At 39.6% G+C, this 5744-nt stretch overlaps 1 long non-coding RNA gene across 1 annotated transcript; it reads left to right on the top strand.

Annotated features, from left to right (window-relative positions):
- Nucleotides 1-574: 574 nt before the first annotated feature.
- LOC141546581 (uncharacterized) lies at nt 575-5168 on the top strand. Its single transcript, XR_012483339.1, has 3 exons — nt 575-607; nt 3554-3661; nt 4365-5168. It is a non-coding gene; the product is annotated as an uncharacterized LOC141546581 (long non-coding RNA).
- The last annotated feature ends 576 nt before the right edge of the window (nt 5169-5744 follow it).

Here is a 5744-nt window from a genome sequence, read left to right as displayed (position 1 = left end):
ACAGCAGCCCTTGGTATCATGCTGATGAGGGCCCAAATGGATCTCTCTCTCCAGTAATTTATTTACTGATTTACCTAACCCTCCATTGACTCCTTCATTATCTATGTATAATTTAAGGCAGCTATTCATTCTCTTCTGCCTATACATCTCTTTTCTACCTATAAATCTCGTTTCTTCTCCTAAATCACTTTTTTAACTATATATATCTCTTTTCTACCTATGTATCGCTTTTTTCATATAAATCTCTTTTCTAACTATAAATCACTTTTTTTTCCTATAAATATCTTTTCTACCTATAAACTTTTCTACTATAAATCTATCTTTTCACTTATCTACTGATCATTATCTATTTAACTATGCATCAAGTGTATCTATTGAATCTATTTGTTTACCCTATCTATCCCATCTATCTATCAGCACTTATCTATGTATCTAGTCTATTAGTCTATTTGTCCACTCATCTATTCTTCTATTCACATACTACCCCCTTGGCTGTCAGGATCCAACTGGGTTGTTGGGGAGAGAACATCCCCTTTAAGTCAGAAAACCTTGGGTGTTCTCAGGCGTGTCACAATGGGCATGACACAATGAGGTCTCCATGGAGAAGGTAAGCAAAGCAAATGCTCATCAGATGAGGGTAGTGCTCACCTGGTATGTGGGTTTTTTTTCTTTTTAAAAATTGTTTGAGGAAAGCTTTTTATTTACAAAACATATGAAGGGGTAAGTTTTTAACACTGACCCTTGCAAAACCTTCTCTTCCAACTTTTCCCCTCCTTCCTTCCACCTCTTCCCCTAGATGACAGGGAAGATGACAGGGGATTCACATGTTAAATATATGAAAATATATGCTTAATCCAATGTATGTAAAAATATTTATACAATTATCTTGCTTATGCATAGATTGTCTTCCTAGTTCTTTTTGTTGACATCATTTTCCCCAATAGAATATAAACTTTGCGGGCAAGACCATTTTGTTTTTACCTTTATGTCTCCAGGGTCTAGTGAAATATACGACCCCTAGTAAGTATGTAATATATGTTTGCTCCTTGTTTAATTGAGCTTTGCTGATTGAGTAGTCTAAGGAAGATGGATGAGGTGGGCTACCAGATGAATGATATGGTCACAAAGGACACAGGGACCAGAAACTGGGGACATGAGTAGAAGCACCAGCGGGAAAGGGAGCCAAGCCCACATATTGCTCTTGGGATGGAGCCTAGGGTTTGGCTGCAAAGCAGAAGGAGCTAGGGCCACGGTTAAGACCCCAGACCGCTTCATCCGGTACCTTTCATCATGTAGAATTTGGAAAACACCCCATTGAACGCTGCAGATCTAGAATCCCCTTGTTAATTAGGCCAGGGTTGTCTGTACAAGACAAGATCTGTTTCAATCTCGCCTCTATTTTGCTGACCTGTTGCCTCAGTTTCTTTAACTGAGAGAGTGGATATTAGCACCTACCTCCCAGTGATGTTCAGGAGAGAATATGTGTAAAGTGCTTAGCACAGTGCTTGGTACATAGGAGTTTAATAAATGCTTGTTTCCTTAATAAATATTGGTAAATCGGAAGTGATTCGAAGTGGAAAAATGGCAGAGCTACCAAGGAAAAACTCCAACAGTTCTTGCCCTCAAGAAGGTGGTTTTCTGTAGATGAGACCCTCCAAGCCCAAGCCCAGAAGTGGAAAGCCCAAGATGGAGGATGAGAAGGTGCTGTCAGAGAGCAATCCAGACCTCCTCCTCTTCCACCCCCTGGGAGGATTCCCAAGGCCAAGCTAAGGACTAGCTCTGGAAGCCGGCTTGACTGGCTTGTCCAGGGTCTTCTGGGGCCCTTCAGCCAATTAAGGCTGCATCCTGCTTGGGAGTTAGTTTGGTTTCATTTTCTTGCCAGAGCCTGTACATCAATTCCCAAGAGGTATTGTTCCAGCTTTATCAATCAGTGCAAACATCTTTTGTGGCTAACCTGACGTTTGCCACTATCTATGGAATCAAATCAGACGGGGTTTTCCCATCTCCAATCTTGCCGTCTCCAGAGCACCCATTTGCTTTTCTAGCACTCTTACTATCCCCCTTCTTCATCCAGGGGATTTAGGTTCCCAGCTTCTGAAGAAAGGTTAGATTTTCAGAAACAGAAGTTTGACATTTCAGTCATATAGATTATAATGAGCACAAGTCAGGCAGAAGAAACTTCAAAGGGGGAATGGGGGGCTCTAGCACAAGCCTGTGGGGACACCAATTATTTTCTGGCTCAGCCTTCCCCTAGAGCTGAGGGGAAGCACCTGGATGCAAATCTCTAAGCCAGTCCCTTGTCATTCTGAATTGCCCTCCTGGTGTAGAATGGCTGCTCTGCTCCTCCAGGAAGATCCAGAAGACTTCAGCAGGGCCAGTTCCGAGCTTCTCTGGAACTTCTCTGGCTAGAACACAACAGCCCTGCTGCTTGTTAACCCCCACTACCTCTTTGCTCCCAGATTTTCAGACGGTCCCCAGCCTCTGATGGCAAAGGGCCTGCTTACAGTTTTTTCACAATCTCAAAGAAGAACAAATCTGCCTCCCTCTCTTATTCCCAAACCCAGATAGGATAGCCAGCTTTACCCATCAGCAGTATGGGCTAGCTGCAAATAAGGGAAAAATGTTGTTTACCCAATAAGTTTGCCAACAAGTATTTCTTTAGGATTAACCAGCTGGCAAATATAATCATCAGATAGTAAAGAAGAACCTGGGAAATATCACTAATCATGTGGGAGCTGAAAGAATGACAACTTGAAACTTTTGGAAACAGAAAAAAAACATTTTTTTATTTTTAAAAACACATCAAACTCAGAAACATCATCTCTCCCCTTCCCCCCACCAGTACAATAAACTCCAAAGTATAGATATCAAAACTCCCCAACAATCAAACTCAGAAACATCCTCTCTCCCCTTCCCCCCACCAGTGCAATAAACAACAAAGTATAGATCAAAACTCCCCAACAACAATCTAAATCCCGTTTCAAGTAGATTTCCAAAGACATGTTTTCAATATCGCCAGAATCTGGTCACTCTGGCTTCAGTATCTCCTTTGCTTCAGTACTGTCTTATAGGTTGCCTGAAAAGATAAAATGTTAAAGCATAAGTGAAAGATATGTGTCCATTTGATATACTGGAAAAACCATCCACAAACTGCAATATTTTGGGTGGGGGTTGTATGTATATTTTAATCCAGCTATTCATTCTCTTCTGCCTATAAATCTCTTTTCTACTTCTAAATCCCTTTTTTTAATCTAAAAATCTCTTTTCTACCTATAAATGGCTTTTCTTCCTATAGAGCTGTTTGCTACCTATAAATCACTTTTCTTCCTATAAATCACTTTTCTACCTATAAACTTTTCTACTATAAATCTATCTTTTCACTTATCTATCCATCATTATCTTTTTAACTATGCATTAAGTGTATCTATTCAATCTATTTGTTTATCTTCTCTATCCCATTCATCCATCACCAGGAATCTATGTATCTAGTCTATCAGTCTATTAGTCCACTCATGCATTCTTCTATTCACATACTACTCCCTTTTCCTGTCAGGATCCAACTGGGTTGTTGGGAAGAGAACATCACCTTGAAGTCAGAAAACTTTGGGTGTTCTCCGGCATGTCACAATGAGCATCACACAATGAGGTCTCCATGGCCAAGGTAAGCAAGTCAACTGCTCATCTGATGAGGATTGTGCTCAGGCTTTATGCGCAAGTCTTCTTTTAACAATATTTTTTAGGAAACCTCTTTATTTAGAAAACATATGGACTTCCGGACAAAGGAGTAGTGGCAGTAGTAGGAGGTGGAGGCGTAGAAGAAGTAGGAGTAGTATGAGTAGTAACAGTAATAGGAAGAGGAATAAAAGTAGTGATAGAAGTAGTAAAAAGAGTAGTAATGATAAAAGTAATAGTAATGGTAGTAGTACTAATAATAATAGGAGTAGGAATAATAGTAGTAGAAGTAGTAATAGCAACAGTAATAATGATAGGAATAGGAGTGACACTAGTAGGAGTAGGAGTAGCAGTAGCAGTAGGAGTAATAGTAATAGTAAAAGTGGTAGTAGAAATAATAGTGGTAGTGGTAGTAAAAGGAGTATTAATAGTAATAGGAGCAATGATAGTACTAGTAGCAGGAGGAAGAGATCTAGAAGGAATAATAACAATAATAAGAGTGGCAGTAATTGTAGTAGTTGGTGGAAGAGTAATAGTAGTAATCATAGGAGTAATACTAATAGGAGTAGGAAGAGGAGTAATAGTAGAAATAGTAGTAATAATAATAGGGGTAAGAGTACAAGTAATAATAGTAGTAGTAAGAGAATTATCTGACCTTTACACAGTGCTTCACCATCTCCCGAATTCTATAGATCATCTCCTCAAATGCTACCCCTAAGGCTCAGACCAAGTCTTGTGGGAACAGCCAGACTCTCCCATCCTTGGGCCAGGGAGATGCATGTCCTGTTATTTCGGGTTCGGTACCTGTGTTCCAGGCTTCAGGGAAGAAACGAGATCTTTCAACATTTTGGCTTATGATATCGTCACCCCACCAACCACAAAGAGGATCTGGAGTGGATGGTCACCGGGATGAGGGCGGCCCACCTCTAACAGTCACCACAACAAGGATGGGGTCAGCCCTCAGAAGGGAATGCCAGGTTAATGTTGCTACAAATGAACTATATAAAATCCAAGAGAAAATATATGACTCATTAATGATCAAATACAGATCTTACATTAGGACACAATGTTGCTAGATTTTCACTGTGGAATCACAATTTTAGAACTGGAAATGTAGTTTCCTAGTGGTCATGGAGCTCAACTATCTCATTTAACATGTGAGGAAACTGAGGCTCAGGGAGTTTAAAGTGATAATATAATGTCATGAAAGTAAGAAATAAACAGCAGAGCAAAATACCACTTGTTTAATGTTACTTTATTACAGTGTCTTTCCCCTACCCCATCCCACCACTTTTTTTTTTTAAGAGTAAATATGTTTAGTTATAGGTTAGAAGATTGGAGTATGGAAATATACACACACATATATGGACACCCATACACCCATATATAATGAACACTTAGAGGTAACACGATAGTATTAACAGGATCTGTTTGAATCTTGTCTCTGCCACTTACAACTTGTATGCGCTTGAACAATATATTAACTATACTAAACCTCCTTGTGTCTCAGTGACTTTCTTTGTAAAATATGGAAGTAGAAACCCTGAAATATTGCTGCCAGCTCAAAATCCACGATGCTGTGACTCTACTTGAAAACAAATAGTTCTCAGAGGCTTATCCTCTGTGGAGCAAACATGATTGTATCATTCCCAATTTACAGAGGAGGAAATTGAGGCAAACACAGATTAAGTGACTTGCCCAGAGTCCTACAGCTGGTGTTTGAAATCAGTTGCTGATTCAAGGGAGGTCCAACAGTGTTATCCACTGAACCAGCCAGCTGCCTATAATTTTAGAAAAAGTCTTCATCTATATGTAATTGAATTTAACAAGCATTTATGAAACCTCTAATATGAGCAAGTCATCTTTTTTCTGGGAACCAGCCATAGGATGAGGAAAAAGAAAATAGTTTCCGAACTAAAAGAATTTGCTTTTGTTTGTTTGTTTGCTTTTAAGTGTAGGCTCTCTATTTCCCAGATTATTTGTACTTCTAGTTTATATATAGGGCTAGTCAGCAACCAGGCCCAACCTTGATCTCCTATTAACACTGACTGCAGGAGGGAAGCTGCAGGTAC

Source organism: Sminthopsis crassicaudata, chromosome 6, assembly GCF_048593235.1.
Source record: "Sminthopsis crassicaudata isolate SCR6 chromosome 6, ASM4859323v1, whole genome shotgun sequence".
Classification (NCBI taxonomy): domain Eukaryota; kingdom Metazoa; phylum Chordata; class Mammalia; order Dasyuromorphia; family Dasyuridae; genus Sminthopsis; species Sminthopsis crassicaudata.
The sequence above is the reverse complement of the archived record's forward strand: the minus strand, read 5'-3'. Positions and strand labels throughout refer to the sequence as shown.